A 20,298-nucleotide genomic window follows, 5' to 3' on the forward strand; every position below is an offset into this window, starting at 1 on the left:
CTTCTCACATGGAAAACTCCCAAAGTTTTGACTTGTTCCAGCATTAAACTAAAAAGTCCAAAGTGTCATAGGAGACAAGGCCCTGAAAAGGAACTAAGAAATCTGGAGCAGCAAAATGCATGTAGAACTCATCACGGGTCAGTACTTTTCCTTGTACAGGAAGAAACCGAGGACGCCCGGTGCATCGCCCAACACAGGTTAAGACAGAGTGGAGACTGGAAACCCGACCTCAGCTTCCGGTCCCAGCCCATAGAGTCTTCAATTTCCTTTGTCGAAAGCGAACGACAGCTCCCGGCCTACCCGGAAACCCGCTCGAAGAAGACGGGGAGACGGGGCTTGCCCATCGCTTCCTAAAGTTGTGAGCTTTGCGGGAGATCTTCCGAGACGCACTGGGGACCGGATGGTGAGTTTTCCTCGTGCGCTACGGGCCGGCTCGGGAAGAGGAAGGTCCGGGCAACTTTAACAGTATCCTTGGGACAATGATTACGGTTTCTTCAGCTGGTGTTTATCAAGGGACAACGAGGCCAGCCTCCGTGAATGGAGCACGAGAATAAGAGTCAGTCTGTCCCCTCAAGAAATATCGTTCAGTGAGGAGACATACAGCGCATAGGCGCACGAGTCTTTCACGTTGTGATTGAGACGAAAAGGGAGCTAATCCTCAGACGAAAAAGAGCCCTAGTCCTGGGGTTCTGGGCGCTGTAGCACATGGACTCCAAATGGAGTTGAAGGGAGGGAGGAGTGGTCAAGCGGAGCCGAAAGGAGAGAGGGAACTACCTGTCCGATAGGGCAGAATCGGGGAGAAAACTTGGTGACTTGAGCTTAGAGAAGGCCATTGCGGCCGTAGCAGAAGAGGGAGGCAGGGACCAAATATTACGGTATGGATCACCGTGACACAAAGTAAGCGCTTTAACATAAGAGCAGCAGAACGACTGCATCTGATGTACATTTTGAAAGGCTCACTGTAACTGCGGGGGAAGACTGGATTATAGGAGGGCAGGAATTGTGAGAAACCACTTAGGTGGCTACCGCTGTAGATGAGCGGTGGCGACCTAGCCTACACATGGGAGAGAAGTGGACGAACCAAAAGTATATTCAGGAGGTGAAAATTCAGGACTTGACGGATTCGATTCAGGATTCGTGTGACAGGTTGGATACCCAACGATGATTCCAAGTTTCTGGCCTGAGTGAGTGAATTACACTAAACAAGAACAAACTATTTTGAGGTTTTCTAAGGGTTCTTCCCCACTCAGTGTTAAAACCACATTTTGTTTTGTTTTCCGATTATGTGTTCTCTGTTTTGTATGCTCACTGTAGAAAATTCAGAATATACATAAAAAATACTTTATTTTATATGAAGGACAATAAAAATCACCTCGGAATCTCAGTACCCAAGACGGTCGTGTATTAGTGCGTTTCCTTCTTGTGTCTTTAAAAAATGTGTGCATCTTTTTATATAATTGGGAGCCTACTGATTATATCTTTCTGATCCTGTTTTTCCCCTTAACATGACTAAAGATTGAACTGTGTGCCAGGATATTGTTCACAATAGTTTTTTCTTGTTTGTAACAGAAAAAGTCATATGTAATTCTAAGAGATAACATTAACCTGTTGGTGCGTTTTCTTTTTAATAATTGTTTAAAAGCTTTTTAAAAAACCCATAATTTGGCCAGTTTGTTTTGTTTTCCAATCAGATGCTTTTACTTAATGTTATTTATTGCCGTTTTTGCACAGCATCAAGACCACATGTTTTAAATCACAATGAACCCCATCAATTAGCTAGATAAGTTGTTTTCAACGTTTTACTGTTAAAATAATGAGAGGAACATCTTATTGTATAAATCTTGGATTCCTAATGAATTTCATCATAGAGTTTTAGAAATATAATTTGTCAGGTAAAAGGATAAATGAGTCTATCAAATTGCTCCCACCAAATATCTCAATAGGGATTTGACTGAAGTTGTTTTAAATAAATTTTTGTAATACATAGTTTTTCCATTCAAAGATATGGTCATGTCTTTCTAGTTATTCAAGTTATCTTTTATGTCTTTATATATAATACCCTTTTCTTGTTAAGCTTATGTCCAAGAAAGGAGCAATATTGATTATTTAATAATTGTACCCTCTCTGCTTAATTTCCATCTGTGGAATGAATATCTTTGGGTCAAGTGTGATACTTTATTGTTTAACATTATTTTCTTCATTAATACTTATGACTAGGCCTTGCTAAAATATAAATGAAATGATGAGATCAGGAAATTAAAAAGACTAAGATAGAGTAGGGCTTGATTAATACCTAAGTAACCTCTTCTTTAAAAAATTCCTGACATTCTGCTCCTGCTTGTCTGCTGGGGAAGCAGCTCCTCAAGCATGCTTCTGAGCCTGCCTTGTCTGAATAAACAACAACCAGCTAGGCCCCTTGGCTTTTCCCCAGGAATGGCAGTGGAACTAGAAACAGCTCAGCAGGGTTAGGAAGACAGGATTTCATGAGGATGCCAAATGGGCTTTGGCGATGGACTTTTCTAGTTTAACACTTTAAATCATGTTACTGTCAAAGTTACTGAATATCTGTTAAGAAATGAGTTCTAATGTTAACTTTTAAACAGAAGAAATCTCTTGGTCTTTTCATTTTGTGTGCAGTAGAATCCTGCTTATCTGTAAAATGCACTTAACACATTAGCGGGACCTATTTCCTGAATACAGGGTGACCCTTCTGTTATTTAAAGATGTCAAAAATGCAGGAGACTTGAGAAGAAAAGCCATGGAAGGGACCGTCGATAGATCACTGATAAATCCTACAGTGGTAAATGTAAATTATAAGGATGAATGAGCCAGCTGGGCACGGTGGCTCATGCCTATAATCCCAGTACTTTGGAGGCTGAGGCGGGTGGATCTTCTGAGGTCAGGAGTTCAAGACCAGCCTGGCCAACATGGTAAATCCTGTCTCCACTAAATATACAAAAAAAATTAGCTGGGTGTGGCAGTGGTTGCCTGTAATCTCAGCTACTTTGGGAGTCTGAGGCAGGAGAATTGCTTGAACCCAGGGGGTGGAGGTTCCAGTGAGTTGAGGTCGCACCATTGCACTCCAGCCTGGGCGACAAGAGCAACACTCTGTCTCAAAGAAAAAAAAAAAAAAGAATGAATGAGCTATACAGAACATTTAATTATACATTAATTTTTATGATCTTATAGGGGAGCCTAAAATCCTGTCAGCTTTAGGGAAAAAATTCTTGTCTAAGTCAGATGCAGCCAACCTTGACTATAACGGTGAATTGAGGCAGAAGTGCCAGGTGCTGCCCTAGGAAATAGGAAAGGTTGTGGTCTGGCTCTCACATGGGAAATGCCTGGATCTCCAGCTTCTCCTTGGTAAAATGGGGATTCTTCACAAGAGTCTGCAGAGGAGGCATAGTGTAGCAGTTAAAAGCACACACAGAGGAAAAGGTGGGTGGATTGCTTGAGGCCAGGAGTTTGAGACTAGCCTGGCCAACATAGTGAAACCCTGTCTCTCCTAAATACACAAAAATTAGGTGGGCATGGTGATGGTGTGTGATGGTAGTCCCAGCTACTCGAGAGGCCGAGGCACGAGAATTGCTTGAATCTGGGAGATGGAGGTTGCAGTGAGCCGAGATTGAGCTACTGCAGTCCAGCCTGGGCAACAGAGCAAGACACTGTCTCAAAAACAAACAAACAAAAAACACACAAAGTGGGATCATGTTACCAGGACTTAATCCCAGACCTCCTACTTAGGACTTTGAACAAGACATAGCCAACTGTTACATACTGTGCACTGCATTCCTAGCATTGTTCCAAGTGCTTTACATATACTAACTCGCTTAATCTTCACAACAGCCTTAGGGAGTGAACTGTTTCATCTGTGTCTAACAAATAAAATGCTAAGGAACTTGCCTAAATTCCCTAGGTGATTGGTGACAGAGATGGTATTCAAACCCAGACATTCTTTGCCTTGATTTACTCATCAATTACACACTACTACTACTACTACTACTACTGTTACTATTGCTGCTGATATCAATTTCATAGGGTAGCTTTGAGGATTAAAGAAAATAGTACAAGTAAAATGTCTGGAATATGATCTCAGCCGTAACATTAGCCCTCAATTAATGTTATTTAAACATTATTACTATTTGCGTAAGTTTCTTGCAGCTTTAAAATTCTGTGACTACCCAGGCCCTTGGGATAAAAGTTTTGAAAATATAGACCGTAAGAATTGTGATGAGGTAAAACAGCTTGACACTGGAGTTACCATGAGTTGCCAAGTGCTTCACACACTGCGGGTTCTCTATGTGTAATTAATTCTTTTTGCTCTGTTTGGTAGATTGTCGATCCATTTCAGATACTTGTGGCAGCAAACAAAGCAGTTCACCTCTACAAACTGAGAAAAATGAAGACAAGAACTCTATCTACTGAAATTATTTACAACCTTTCCCCAAATAACAATGTAATATGGACTTTCCTACTTCTGTTGACCTTGTCATAATAACATATGTGTTCCCCTTTTTTGGGTTGGAGGCTAAATTCCTACAAACCCGTGGTTATGAATCAACCAAAATAATAGCGAAGAGAGCTCTGGACAGAGTTGAGGTTTAACCCTGCCTCTTACTAAGACAGTTTACATATGAGTAAACAAAAATTGAGTTAAATTAAGTGAGGTTAATTTTATCTGTTGTTCTTACTATATAGGGTCAGGAAGACCCCTCAAGTATTTTTGCTTAAGAAGCTGACAGAAATCTAAATGATAAAACATTAGGCATGGATATTTTGTGTACTGGCATGCATATCTTTCCCTCTTCCCATAAACTTGAGTGTGGGATCCATGTCCTTTCTTTTTTTTTTTAATTGGCTTCTTTTTCAATTTTATTTATTTATTTATTTATTTTATACTGGATGTAATGAATGTAAATAGTCTATATGTTCTACATAAAAGGAAAGACCTATTCATCTACTGTCTTCAAAAAAAACTCATCTCACATGTAACAGCACCCATAGGCTCAAAGTAAAGAATTACAGAAAAATCCATGCAAATGGAAAAAAAAAAAAGCAAGGGCCACCGTTCTTAAATCAGATAAACCAAACTTTAAACCAATAACAGTAAAAAACAGCTAAAAAAAAAGGACAAAGAAGGGTATTAGGTAACAATAAAGAGTTCAATTTGACAAGGCCAACATTACCGATACCAAAACCAGACAAAGACAAAAAAAAAAACTACAGGCCAGTATCTCTGATGAACATAGATGCAGATATTCTTAACAAAATGCTAGCAAGCCAAATTCAGCAAGACTTTAAAAAGATAATACATCATGATCAAGTGAGATTTATTCCAGGCATGCAAGGATGGTTCAACATATGCAAATCAATAAATAGGGTACATTACATCAACAGAACGAATGATGAAAACCCTATGATCATCTCCATAGATGCACAAAAAGCATTTGATAAAAGCTCAACATTCATTCACAGTAAAAACTTACAGAAAATGTGGTATATATACATATACATACACACACACACATATATAAATGTGATTGATATATATATATGTGGTATGTATACACACACACACATATATATATATACACATATATATATGCAATGGAATACTATTCCACTATTTAAAAAAAATGAAATCCTGTCATTTTCAAAAACATGATGAAACTGGAGGCCTTTATGTTATGTGAAATAAGCCAGGCACAGAAAGACAAACATTGTATGTTCTCATTCATATGTGGAAGCTAAAAAGGTTGATCTCATGAAAGCAAAGAGAAGAATGATAGGGATTCATGTCCTTTTCATATACCAGGAACTGGCTGGTACCTACAGCAGTCCTACATCCTCACTCACACACCCAGTGCATAGGAAGAGTCTGGTTTGAAATACTTAGAGTCATGCTTTTTCAATGCAAGTTATGGAACTAAAGACATCCCACATGTAGCACATGAAAAAAATGACTGAAATTTTGCTGATGAGGTTTGAGTATTGCTGCAGCTATTAATAAGAGCCAGGTACTAATGTCATCTAGAGAAAAGTTAGGAAACCTGTGGCATAGGTTAAAATACAGATGATTGAAAAGTTGATAAAATGCAGTCATCTCAGTGTGGTAATAAGTTTCCCAGTACCTGGAATAAGATTTACTAATTATTGTTTCCTTGAGATCACTGGACATAATTCAGGAAACTCTTGAATTCAGTAAACATCTATAGAACTTTTCCCTGTTCCATTACACTTCTAGGGGCAGAAGAAACAAATTTGTTCCTGAGGAGAGGCAGATAAACAAGACAGAAGTTAAAATGCCCGAAGATAAATGATATAATGGGAAATGCAACAAAGCCATTCATTTTGGAGGGAGGAGGGTGTGGTGGGGAGTGGCATCAGAACTGTGGAGATGGAAGCACGTGTTCAGCAGCAACGCCATGGGCAGAAGGGACATGTAAGCAGAGGACAAAACTTGACCACAGGCAGAAAGGCATGAAATGTGACTGGATCCCCAGGAAGGCGAGACTGGCCGAAGGCAGAAGTGCATCGCTGGAGGGTCACTGGGCACCAGAGGGAGGTGGCGGTTTCATGCAGTGCCGAGAAGGCTGGGCTTGATTCCATAGGAACAAGGCGTACCTTTAAGTAGGGAGTGCTTGCGAGGAAGTACCAACGGATTTGGAAAGGAATCACTGGAAGTGAAAACCTAGGCAGTGAGAACTGTTAGGACATGAAAAATAAGAGCCTGACCAAGGAAGAAGGCAGATGAGGAAATGTTTCAGACATAGGAAACAATGGTTAATTGTGTTGGGGGTTTTTTTTCCATTTTTTTCTCTTAGATTTCAGAGGCTTTGAAAAAATTTGGTATCTCGGGAAATGACACTTCAATTCTAATTGTTTACATTGAAGAGGGAGAAAAACAGATAAATCAAGAATACCTGATATCTCAAGTAGAAGGTCATCAGGTTTCTCTGGAAAATCTTCCTGAAATAACAAATATTACAGAAGTCAAAAAGGTTTGCCAGTCCACGTTTTTATACGGAGTGTGATAGATGAGCAGTAATGCTGAGGCTGTTTGCCTATTGATCACCAGGGCTCCTTTTTTTTTTAATTTTAGAAAGTTGATTTTTTAAATTACTTAAAAAATAATTATAGATACAGAGAACTGGGAGGTGCGGGCTTATGTAAAATATAATTACAGACTCAGCTGACATAAGCATTCTCCACATTAAGAAAGTGAATTCCTTTAAATATCAAACGTAGTATATTTAAAATGTAAAATAAATTTAGTATGAAGTTAATATCTAGATATGTGCTTTTACAATGGATAGAAATTTGGTTTTTATTTTCTTGAGAGTTGTCTCCATAGCAGCAATTTAAAGGGAATACAAGTAATAAATTGCCATCGATTTTGAATATTTTAATCACATTCATTGTTATACCATGAACCCAATGATCGAATGAGGAATGATTTCACTTACACATGTTTATATAATGGCAATTATTACTGAATGACTATCAGCAAGTCATAATTTGTCTTTCATTTTTACAGATATATAAACTCTCTTCACAAGAAGAACGTATTGGGACGTTATTGGATGGTATCATTTGTAGAATGTCAACAAAAGATGTTTTGTGAAATGTCAAAAATATGAACAGAAATTCTCAGCATTAAAGGAAACATTGATTTTCCTTGCCTGATTATAAAACTAATATATGTGCATTATAGAAAATTTTAAATCACAGAATGGTATAAAAGACACTTCTAACACCCAGATACATAAGACCTATGAAGAGACTTAGATTCGCTAGACTCCCACACAATAATAGTGGGAGACTTCAACATCAGTATTAGATAGATCAACGAGACAGAAAATTAATAAGGATATCCAGGACTTTAACTCAGATCCGGAACAAGTAAACTTAATAAACATTTATAGAGCTCTCCACTTTAAACACACAAAATATACATTCTTGTCAGCACCACATCTTACCTACTCATAGGCTTAAATGAAATATTGATCGGCCATTAGTAAGCATGATTATTGGCATAAAAGAGTTTTTAATACCCATTTTTAGAATAAAGCAACATATTGGCATAAAAGAGTTTTTAATACCCATTTTTAGAATAAAGCAACATTTCCATTCTCTCTCCCTTTTTCTTTAGTTTTCTTCCTCTCCTTCACTCCTTTTTTTCATTTCTTTCCTTCTCTCCTTAAAAAAAAAGACATTTCTAGTCCTCCCTCATATTACTTTAAAAGATAACCAGTTACTATTATTTGTTATTGCCTTCTAGAGTTGTTTCTACTCAAATATATTTTATTTTTATATAATTGGAATAAAAATTGTATACTTGTGGAATGCCTACAGTGTACTAGGTCCTTGCCTTAGTGATTTTTTTTTTTTTTTTGTAAAGACAAGCTCTCACTATGTTGCCCAGACTGCTCTCAAATTCCTGGACTCCAGTGAAGCTTCTGCTGCACCTCGCAAAGCACTGGGATTACAGGCATGAGCTACCCAGCTGCTTATTGTTACTGTTTTTAAATTTTAGCCTTGGTGATTTTATATCCATCAGTTCACCTCCCTCTCCTTACTTACCATGGCTACTCTAGCTCACCCCTTGCAAGCCTTGAATCCTGGTTCTAAGTGTTTTTCACTTGTAGGAACCCATTTAATTCTCACAGCAACCTTATGAGGTACTGTTATTACCCCCATTTTACAAACAAGGCCCAGGGGCAGCTCCTGTGCAGAGGCCTGGCAGATGCCTCCTGCTGCGGGTGATCACTCACAGGGACACCTCGGCAGAGGTCCCACCCTTCTTTCTGGCAGAGGTCCAGGTGGAAGTGAGGGTGTTCCTCATGGAAAGAAGAAAAGTTGTGCCAGGGGAATTCTGAGGGTGTACATGGAGCCTGGGCAAGGGGGTAGCCAGGGCCACAGCAGGACCGATGCCCCTGCTCCCCAGGAACCCCCACCAACCCTACCTTTGCAGTGCCACTGTGAACCTGCCATTGTCCCTTGGCCTCTAGAAGGAAAGAGCCGGTGTGTGGGAGGGGGAGTCAGAATGCAACCCCAAGAAGTCAGACTGCAGCTGCTGAGGCAGGTGCATGGCCCCAGCCAGGAGCCATGGCTTCCTGAGCACTCCCACCACATCCCTGACCCCATGAGGGGAGGACTCCATCTTCCTCCATGTTCATATTCACCTTGACCAACACTTGGCCCCTGGCAGGATCCTCATCTCCCAGTCTCCATTTGTCAGGGGTGCACTGGGCAAGCAGGGCCAGGCCTCTTGGCCAGGCCCTGTAGTGGAAGGAGGTACAAGGTGGGATGGGGAAAGTATAACTGCTACATGCACTCACCCAGCAGTGTCAGCAATGAAAGAGAATGAATTCCTTTTTCCAGTTAGTATGGAGTCCAGGAAGTCCTGGGTTTAAGTTCTGCTACTGATGAACTGGTACCTGAGGAGTGTGGAAAGCCTAGGCATAGGTTCTAAACTCCTCCCCAGCTGCCTAACCCCAATGTCTGTCCTCTAGCGGTACAGTAATAGAATTACAAACAATCTATCCCAGCAAGTCTCTGCAGAGGTAGAAGAGGAAGAAAATATTTCATCACTGAAGAGGCATTAACCCAGAGTGAGATGCACATCACAGGCAATGATCTGCTAAGGTGCTGCAAAGACAGAAAGCTCATCACTAAACTAGCCAGTGGGTCCAGCCCATTGCACACTGCACATGTTCTCAAGAGAAGCCATGCTTAGGGGACTGCCCAGCACCTTTGGTCACACCCATTTCATTGGAGATTCAACCCCAATTTACCTGACCACCTGCGTTTGCTAATTACCTTGTTATAAAGGAAAAGAAACTCTTATCTTTATGTCAGGAGGTAGATTTACCACTCAGAGTGGATGGTAGGCTCTCACCGAGGCTGGCAAATAGGCCCTGGCTGCTCTGATGACGGCATTTCAAAGACTGGGCTCCCAGGTCCTTCAGGAACACAGTCCTGGGTGGCAAAGCTGAGAAGAGGCTTATTTCACTGTCAAAAAGCTTTGCATGCCCCTCAAAGGAGCAGAGGAAGGATTCACAATGACAAGTTTTCCAAAGAAAAAGCTCTAAGAAAAGGGAGAGAGGACACCGCTTCCCTTGTTTTTAACAGGGAGAATTAAGCCTCTTTGTTGTCTTCTTTATTTTTTTATTGCCCTAAAAAAATAAAACACTGTTTCTGACAGCAGTGTTCCGTGACTCCTCAGTTGTGCCACCAGTTCTTCCGAGCCCAACACAGGGTCCTTGGAGTGAAAATTTGGTTTTTTTTTTGTTTGTTTTTAAAAAAAAACCACCCAGCTTGCCTAGTATTTTTATAAATCTGCATTTTCCCTTCAAGAAACCCTTAGCTCTGAGGAAGTGAGGTGAGCTGTGGTTAAGGCAGCTCCCCAGGCTGGGCTGCTGGTCTCCCCCTGCCCCTCACATAGGCTTCCCTGGTCACCCCTCACTGTCACAAAGCAAGACCTGACTATGAAAGCTTCCACATGCAGGCCAGACACACGCATCTTTGGGTTTGCACTTCCGGCATTATCTGCAGCAAGTGCTCAGTTGCAGGCCGGCTTCCTGGGAGGCTCCAGGACCCATCCCTTTATTTAGGAATTGAAAATGAACTGGAACTGAGGAGTCTTGAACTGGAAGACATTTCAGAAATGATCAAATTTAATAGTTTCCAACCTTTTGGGACTGCAGACACCTTTGGAGATCTGATGTAGAAAGAGAACCCACAAATCTGCACGCCACTGCGAATTTAAGGAGCCCCTGAGGTGCCCACGCAGCCCTTTACGGTTAGCTGAGGAGGCTGCAGCTGAGCCCTGTCTCCCGAGGCAGAGGTCTAGGCTTAGTGGGAAAAACAGCACCCAAGTCACAGCAGGCAGCAGTAGCTCACTGGCTACGCCAAGTCTGATTAAGAAACTCTGGCGAATGTTTTGTTTTGTTTTGTTTTGAGACAGAGTCTCACTCCGTTTCCCAGGCTGGAGTGCAGTGGTGCTAACTTGGCTAACTGCATCCTCTGCCTCCTGAGTTTAAACGAGTCTCCTGCCCCAGTTTCCCGAGTGCATGTCACCACACCCAGCAAATTTTTATATTTTTAGTAGAAACGGGGTTTCACTTCGTTGGCTGTGCTGATTTCGAACTCCTGACCTCAGGTGATTTATCTGCTGGGAATATAGGAGTGAGCAACCACATCCAGCTCTGGTGAGCATTTTTGAGAGGCTGCATTTTAGAGGCTTTGTTTCCGGCTTTTCATGTAATCAGTTCTATGTTCAAGGCTGGCTGCTAAGAGTGGACTGGAATTGCTGGGGCTACACATCAGTGCTACAGAGAGGCAAACCAACTGCAACAATAGTCTCTTCCCAGGAGTACAAATTCTCAGTGACAGGAGCCTCTGTCCCTGACCCCAAAACATCCTGTGCTCCCCTCTTGCACCTGCACCTGGGGAAAGAATCTCAGCAGAATCCAGGTGGCCCATGCTCCATTGTCCCATGAACCATGGAGTTCAGGGTTCAGGGAAATCCGGCCAAGTGCCCTGCACCGTGCTGTAAGGCTGTCCTAAAGTCTGCAATCCCGAGACCCCAGCCAATGTAAAAGATCCCTCTTAGTCAAGGGACCCCAGGGAAACCTGAAAAAATGAATTCCTGGCCATGATGGAAGAGTAGCCTCATGAGAGCCTGTACTTTTGGAGTATAGGGCCCAAAACTGACCAGCATGAATGTTAAAATAGGCATCGTTAGATTTTTCGGAACGGACTCTGATAATCAGGTACAGATTATGAACAACACCTGAGGCCATGCAAGGCCAGAATTAACACACAAACTAGAAACCACAGAGTCTCCTTCAATGGGTTTTAAATTGACCCAGGATACTGTGGCTGACTTACCTCCCTGACTCTGGGACAGCATCGCAGGACAGAGGCAAACCCTCTCTCTCTGAACTGAAGCATTCTTTTGTACTGACTTTGTCTTTAGACAAAGCTGAACTCTTTCAACCAATTGCCAATCAGAAAATCTTCGTATCCATGTGTGACCTATAATGACCTCCCACACCCCACTTCAAGATATCCCACCTTGTTAGGCTGAATCAATGTACACCTTCCATGGGCTGATTTATGATGTTACTCCAATTCCTGTCCCCTCAAATGTGTAAAATGACTGTCCTGGGCAAACTTTTTCAAGACCCTTGAGACTTCCTGAGGCCATGGCCATTCATTGGCTCAGAAGAAACTTCTTACAGATAATTTAAGAGTTTGATGCTTTTGTTAACAAGCCCAACCAGAGGACTTGGCACACCCTTTGCTCAACTTGGGAATTCCCAAACCACTATAGGCCCTGCCTTCCTCTCTAAACCAGCACACTCTTCCTCTCTGTCCACCATTAGCTCTACCTGTGCTCACCTGGGTGGGCCTCTGTCAGCTGTCGATCCGCACCTGTTTCCCACCCCTCCTGACTGCAGGGCACCTCCTCCGTGGGCAGTGCTCACTGTCACTCAGCCCCTCAGTCCCTGAGCTCCCTAGAATTCTCCATCTCCATGGGGTGCTGGTATCCTCAGGCCAGGACTCCTTTGGTATAACCTGGCTCCTGCTATGAAATGTACATCTAGTTCCTGGAATGTGTGACTGAGTCCCCATGTAAACCTCCTCGATCACATGTACTGCAGGGCATAGCCCCCACCTTTCTGCTGGTGGTGAGCAATGAAGCAGACAGCTTCAACTGGGCTGGCAAACACCTGACATCCAATGCAGTGCCGGTCTCGGGATGAAGCTGATGCTGCGCACAGAATGGCAGAAAAACCAGCAGGTCCAACCTACTTTCAGGTCACCCTGTCTGTCTTCCTGGAGCTGGCAGTTTCACAGGCCATTATATTACCTCTATTACATATGGCAATTTTAGGTGGCTTTTCAATAAGTGCAACATAAAAGTTCCAAATGTAAAGTTCACCCTCCTAACAAAGTTATTCTGGATGTGATGTCTCCACCACTGTCCTGTTTCTAGAGCCCCAGCAGGTGTGTCCTCCTGGGTGGCAGCCTCACTTCTGGCATCTGGTGCCTTCACACCAAGCCCAGGCCTGGCACACCACAGGCCCTCGGCCACTGTTCGTTGAATGAATAAATGAATCTTTCAGGTCTGACAAGGAAAGCCCAGGCTTCTATCAAGAAAGCTACACAAATGCAGGAGTCACACTAAATCCTGGGAGCAAGAGATGACTGAATGTCAACTGAGGCCACTGTGTTTTGAGGAAGCCACAGCCACTGGCGAGCATGGAGGGAGAGACAGCACAGGAACAGAGCACAAACCTCTCCCCCTCTGTGTGATTGGCAGGTTTCTGACTGAATATTAATCAGACTCAGACTAGCAGTACTCAGGGGTGCTTTGGGGCAGCTCCTTACCTCTTGTGATTCCTAGGCCAACTCCTGCTTGACACTGAAGTGTTCTGAGAATACTCTAACGATGACCCATGGACTTACTGCCCAGTCTTGATGCTCGTTAGACAGTTCCTTGGAGGTGGTGTTGGATGCCAAAGATCCAGAATCTCAGCAGCCTCCACCTGCTGGCCCTGGGTCCCTGCTGCTGACTCCCAGCTTCTGGTTTCCGCTGAGGAAGGCTGCAGAACAGCACCTTTAGGGGAAGCCGTGACTTTTCCAATTCTGGGCTCTCTCCCGTTTTCCTGAATGCCCCTACCAGAAACCTGGCCATTGTCTCTGAGCGCTTCCTCATCCCTGTGTGAATCATTCCAACTCCTGCCATTTCTACCCCCAAATGCACTCCATGTGTTCAGGTCTCAGCTTCTTAACTTCCTCACTCTGGTAAAGCCACTGCTGTCTCATGGGCCTCTGCTAGCCCAGGTGAAGCCAGCACTAGGCACAGCCTCAAGCCATGCAGCCCACTGGATGCAGGGTTTAGTGGGCAAGCAATGCCTTTGAGCAAATTAAAAAAAGGTGCCTTTTTATTTGAAGCCATTCTCAGCTTCATGCCATGGCTCATGGCTTGGCAAGCAGAGGGAGGCCCGACTACTTCCCATGAGCCCCTCTGGGCCAGCTGCTCTTGTACAGTGAGCACCTGCATCCCTGTACTGGGGGCCCTGCTTCCATTCCTACCTCCTCTGATCCATTGTTCACCTGCAGCCAGAGTGATGCGCGCACGCGCGCGCGCACACACACACACACACACACACACACACACACCCCTCCTCTCTGTGCTTATCAACATCCTCCCCTTGCTCTTGGAATAGAGTCCAAACTACTTAACCTAGATGATGGGCCCTGTGTGGCTGATCATCAACAGGTTAGCTAATCTTTGGAAGGGAAGTTTCCCTTCAATAGCATGTAAATTGGTGTGGAAAAGGGCTTTTTCTGTTAGGTTTTGCTTTTGCCTTTCTTGTGTACATTGCATCCTTGTAATGGGACCCCTTGAAATTTTAGCACCCCAGCATGTTTTAGTGACTGAAATGAACATTTTGATCAGGCCCTTGCTGGCTTGCACGTGTTAACCACTTGCTTTTGGCCCAATATTCCTTGTTCCCACAATACAATGATAAACTGCTCATGTACTGTTTCTTTGCCCAGCAGGAAGACATAGCTTTAGGGTCAGGAAAAGTTTGCAGAAGCAATGAATGCCTTGAAGGACACTGTGACCAGCTGCTAACACCCAGAAGCCTGATTGCTCAAGGTGTTATCCGACACTGAAGAAACACAGACTTTTCCTCTCAATCCCCCTTCCTTACTCTCTAGCTGCATAAAAACGTTCTACTGCTGCTGCTTCATTGAAGTGAATTTGAGTGACCTTGTTCTCCTGCCTTCTCACTTTGGTCAAACGGAATAAAACTTTCACTATCTCCAGGCACCCGCATGTCAGTGTTTGGCATCAGCTCCACATCGGGTACAAAGGCACGAATTTCGGCTTCCCCAACATCTGCAGTGCAAAATATTTGACAATGGGCATGGCATAGCCTCTGACCAACAGCCAGAACGCACACAAGCCACACACAGGCATGTCTGTCTGCTGAATATCAACCTTGCTCCTGGCTGAAATGATCCCCGGACGGATCGCACACAATTGTTGACTGAATCAATGAATGGGTGGAGGTGGACGGTGGTGAGGTAAGTGCAAGGAACTGCCAACAATTGATGCTTTGTGGACCAGGGAAACCTCAGCAGGGAGAAGCCTAGCTGGGAAGGGCCTTGTTACCAAGCATGGGGACTTGGCCTCTGGCCAGTGATGACTGATCACAGGGTAAATGGCACAGTTCTCAGGCTTGTGGCGTCTCAGAAACAGGGACCAGGGTGGATCTCAGAGAGTACCAAGTGTGCCAGGTGGAAGAGAGATGCTCAGGGCCTGAACAGCCAAGAGGATTCTGGGCTGTTCCAGACCCTGAGTCTCCCCTTCCAGGTCATTCCCTATGACCACAAAGGGGAATGTACACTGGGCTTCCTGCTGTGCTACATGCAGTACAGGTCTTTGACCCTCGGGTTTATGATTATCAAACATTCAGGAGCCAACCAATGAGGCAGCCTTGTTGGGAGAGACAGCACAAGGACAGAGCAAAAACTTCTCCCCCTCCACGTGATCGGTAGTTTTCTGGCTTTAAATATTGGTCAGCCTCACACTAGCAGGACGCAGTGGTAGACTTTCTAGGGGTGGGAGGGCCCCGGAGGGTATTTCCTGGATGCCAGTGAGCCCCTGAGAGCTAAAGCTCCCTGGACACTACTCAAGGCTCTTGTGGTGACAGGTGAGGGGACATGGGTGGAAGGACAGGGCTCTGAGCCTGCACCTTCCTTGGGATCTGGAGGCTGGGCTGTTTTTTGTGCTTGGCTTTTATGCCCTCTCAGCAACCTAAATATTTGTTATCAAGGCGGAAGGAGTCTTCGCTGAAACTTGTGCTTGGACACAATATTTCTGTACTGTATGGTCCCTGGAGAAGGACCAAAGGGCTGGATATGTGGCCTGTGGCAGTTGCCCTCTCAATGCACGAAGAAGCTGAGAGATCCAGAAAAAGGGAACAGGGAAGAGCGGTGGTAGTTTATCTATCCCAGGGCTTTATAGAAGGTATTTTATTCAATCCTCAAAACAATTCTAGAGGCCAGGTAATTCCAGCACTTTGGGAGGGTAAGGCAAGCATATCACAAGGTCAGGACATTGAGACCATCCTGGCTAACATGGTGAAATTGCATCTCTACTAAAAATACAAAAAGTTAGCCAGACATGTGGCATGTGACTGTAGTCCCAGCTACTCAGGAAGCTGAGGGAGGAGAATTGCTTAAACCTGGGAGGCTGAGGTTGCAGTGAGCTGAGATCATGCCACTGCACTGCAGCCTGGACGGCAGCACAAGACTCTATCTCAAAAAAAAAAAAACAAAAAAAAAAACCACACCAAAAACTCTAGTCTTCTCCCATGTTCTATGGATGAAGAAACAGAAGCTCAGAGAGGTTAAGTGACATGCCCAAGGTCACACAGCTAGAAAGGGACAGAACCAGATTCCAGTGCAGGTGTTTCTGACCCTACCTTCTCCCAGTGGCAGAGGCCTGCTTCCTCATGGGCAAAAGCAGAAAGACACACCCTTGAGCAGGTCTACGCATTCCTGCAAGGCTGGAAGCCATGCAGGCATTCACCTGGTTTCCTCTCTCTTCCTCAGGCCTCCTGTAAAGGCATCAGGGAGTCTAGCTCTCTCTTCTGGACTTTGAGATTTCAGACACAGAAGTTTGTCCATGGCTCCTTATCACATCCGCAAATACCGGGAGAGGGACCACAAGTGGGTCGTGGGCTTGCTCTCCCGGGGTATGGCAGAGCACGTCCCAGCCACCTTCCAGCAATTGCTGAAGCGGCCTCGAACCCTCATACTCTTACTTGGGGGAGCCCCCTCGCCCTACTCCTAGTCTCTGGCTCTTGGCTCTTGGTCCTCGTGTTCAGCCTCAGCCTCTTCCCTGCCCTGTGGTTCCTTGCCAGAAAACCCTGGAACATGTTTGTAGACATGACACTGCACACAGACATGTCTGACATCACCAAATCCTACCTCAGTGAGCAGGGCTCCTGCTTCTGGGTGGCTGAGTCTGGAGAGAAAGTGGTGGGCATGGTGGGAGCTCTGACGATCCCACCTTGATGGAGAAGCGGTTGCAGCTGTTTCACCTCTTTGTGGACACTGAGCACTGTCTTCAGGGGATAGCAAAAGCCCTGGTCAGGACTGTCCTCCAGTTTGCCCGGGACCAGGGCTACAGAGAAGTTGTCCTGGATACCAGCACCATACAGCTCTCTGCCATGGCCCTCTACGAGAGCATGGGCTTCCAGAGGACAGGCCAGTTCTTCTGCATGTGGGCCAGGCTAGTGGCTGTTCCTGCAGTTCATTTCATCTACCACCTCCCTTCTGCTCAGGCAGGGGGTCTGTGATCTCTTTCTTTGTGTATTGGTCAGAATATAATCAATTCGGCTGTAGCAGCAAGCAATCCCCAACCTTTCACTGCAATGACACAATAAAAACTTATTGTCCATTCACATCTGAGTCCCACATGATTGGCTGTGGGTGGCTTCTGGGTTTCTGCTTCATTCAGTCTTTTTGAGTCCCATCTGTTTCATTTTTCTATTGTCAGGATAATGTTGCATAAAAACAACCATACAATGAAATAAATATTTATTTGGCTCATGAGTTTGCAGGTTAGCAATTTTGGCTGAGCTTGACTGGGGAGTTCCTCTGGTCTCATATTACATTGTACAAATGCAGTGGGATCAGCTGAAAAACTAGGTCAATGGTGCTTTTTCGTTTTCCTGCAGGCTAGCTCAGGCACGGTTTCAAGGAAATTGCAGAGGAGCAAAAACAAAAGCAGAAACAAACAAATGTGTTTTCAAACCCCTGCATGTGTCGCATCTCCCCCAAAATCAGGAGGTGAGACGAACCTGCCTCTGTAGTGAGAAGACCTGCAAAGTCACATAGCAAAGGGTGGAATGCAGCCCTGGGAGAAGAATTGGGGCCAGAGACACAATCAATCCACTCTAACCCCACGCTGTCTGCAGAGGGGAAAAAGGTGGCCTTGGCGGGGAGTGTGGGATTTACCATGGGCTCGACCTGGGAGTAGTATAACTCTTCCAGGGGGTTATGATAGAATACCTGAGACTGGGTAGTTTATAAGAAAAAGAGGTTTATTTGGCTTATGGTTTTGCAGGCTGTACAAAAAGCATAGTGCAGGCATCTGCTTCTGGGGAGGGCCTCAGGAATCTTTTACTCACGGTGGAAGCTGAAGGAGGAGCAGGTGTGTCACATGGCAAGACAGCAAGCATGAGAGATGCTAGGTGCTTTCAAACAACAAGCTTACATGTGAACCAACAGAACCAGAACTCAGTCATTTCCACTGACAGAGCACCAAGCCATTCATGAGGAAGCCACCCCCATGACCAAAACACCTCCCAGTAGGCCCCACCTCTAACACTGGGGGTCCTATTTCAACATATGATTTGGAGGGACCAAACATCTAAACTGTATCAGTCTGCCCTTGACCTCCAAATCTCATGTTGTCTCACATTGTAAAATGCAATCATCCCTTTCTAATAGTTCTCCAAAGTCTCAACTTGTTCCAGTATCAACTCAGAAGTCCAGGGTCCATAGTTTCATCTGAGCTTCAAGACAAATTCCTTCCACCTATGAGCCCATTGGATCAAAAACAAGTTACATACTTCCAAGATACATTTGTGTTACAGGTATTGGGTAGACGTTCCCATTCCAAAAAAGAGAAATTGGAAAAAAAAAGAAAAAAAAAAGAGGCAACAGGCCCCACATAAGTCTGAAACCCAGCAGGGCAAACATTAAATCTTAGAATTTCAAAATAATCTTCCTTAACTCCATACTGGTGAGAGGAGTGGGCTTTCAAGGCCTCAAGCAGCCCTGTCTCAATGGCTTTGCTGGGTGCAGCCCAGATGGCTGCTCTCTCACAGGTTGGAGTTGAATGCCTGTGGCTCCTCCATGCTGAGGTTGTAAGCTGCTGGTGACTCTACCTTTCTGTGGTCTGGAGGACAGTGGCCCCGTTCCCACAGCTCTTCTAAGCAATGCCCCAGTGGGGACTCTGTGTGGGGGTTCCAACCCTGCATTTTCCTTTGACTCTGCCCTAGAAGAGGCTCTCTGTGGGGGCTCTTCCGCTGTGGCAGGTTTCTGCCTGGTCACTCAGGCTTTTTGACATATCCCCTGAAATCTAGGTGGAAGCTCCCAAGCCACCTTCACTCTTGCATTCTGCAAGCCTGCAGACCTAAAATTATATGGAAGGCAGGGCATGGTGGCTCACACCTATTATTCCAACACTTTGGGAGGATAAGGTAGGTGGATCAGCTGAAGTTAGGAGTTCAAGACCAGCCTAACCAACATGGTGAAACCCCATCTCTACTAAAAATACAAAAGTAGTTGGGCATGGTCGTACATGCCTGCAATCCCAGCTACTTGGGATGCTGAGGCAGGAGAATAGCTTGAACCCTGGAGGTGGAGGTTACAGTGAGCTGAGATGGTGCCATTGCATTCTAGCCTGGGTGAGAGGGGAAGACTCTGTCTCAAAAAAAAAAAATACCACATGGAAGCTGCCAAGGCTTAAAGCTTGCACCCTCCAAAGCAGTGGTCTGAGCTGTATCTGGGGCTGTTGGAGCCAAGGCTGGAGCTGGAGAAGCTGGGATGTGGGAAGTAGCATCCTGAGGTAGCACAAGGTAATGGTGGCCTGGGCCTGGTCTCTGAAACCATTCAGTCCTCCTAGGCCTGTGGCCATGTGATAGGAGGGATGTTCTGAAGTGCCTCTGAGGTCTCTGCCCACTGTCTTGAATATTAGGGCCTGGCTCCCTTTTACACATGCTAATGTCTCTAGCACGTGGTTGGTTGCTCAGCAGTCTGCTTGGATTCCTTCTTCTCTACTCACATGGCCATGCTGCAAGGTTTCTAAATTTCTACACCCTCTTTCCATTTTAATTATAAGTTCTGATAAAAGAAATATGTTAACCAGGCACGGTGGCTCACACCTGTAATCCTAGCACTTTGGGAGGCCGAAGCGGGTGGATCATGAGGTCTAGAGATCGAGACCATGCTGACCCAGGCATGGTGGCACGTTCCTGTAATCCCAGCTACTCAGGAGGCTGAGGCAGGAGAATTGCCTGAACCCAGGACGCGGAGGTTGCGGTGAGCTGAGATCGTGCCATTGCACTCCAGCCTGGGTAATGAGAGCGAAACTCCGTCTAAAAAAAAAAAAAAGGAATACATTATAAAAATAAATTTAAACAAAGTTCAATTGAGCAAGAAGAATTAATAATTTGCAATCTGGGCAGCGCTCTG

General features: G+C 44.7%; 1 long non-coding RNA gene and 2 pseudogenes across 5 annotated transcripts in view; 2 read left to right on the forward strand and 1 right to left on the reverse strand.

Moving 5' to 3' along the window:
- Positions 1-20,298, reverse strand: part of LOC118147287 (uncharacterized) — a 63,982-nt gene that overhangs the window by 22,118 nt on the left and 21,566 nt on the right. For all 4 annotated transcript variants that reach the window (XR_013526482.1, XR_013526481.1, XR_013526480.1 and 1 more), the window contains exon 4: positions 6,924-20,201. This is a non-coding gene — a long non-coding RNA (uncharacterized LOC118147287). The remainder of the gene's footprint in view (positions 1-6,923; positions 20,202-20,298) is intronic.
- On the forward strand, positions 303-7,674 carry LOC128929606 (EKC/KEOPS complex subunit TPRKB-like; annotated as a pseudogene). Its single transcript, XR_013526488.1, has 4 exons — positions 303-2,800; positions 4,334-4,456; positions 6,825-7,001; positions 7,538-7,674. The product of XR_013526488.1 is annotated as an EKC/KEOPS complex subunit TPRKB-like (transcript).
- LOC144579262 (N-acetyltransferase 8-like) lies at positions 16,718-17,393 on the forward strand (annotated as a pseudogene).

Source organism: Callithrix jacchus, chromosome 14 (genome assembly GCF_049354715.1).
Source record: "Callithrix jacchus isolate 240 chromosome 14, calJac240_pri, whole genome shotgun sequence".
Taxonomy (NCBI): domain Eukaryota; kingdom Metazoa; phylum Chordata; class Mammalia; order Primates; family Cebidae; genus Callithrix; species Callithrix jacchus.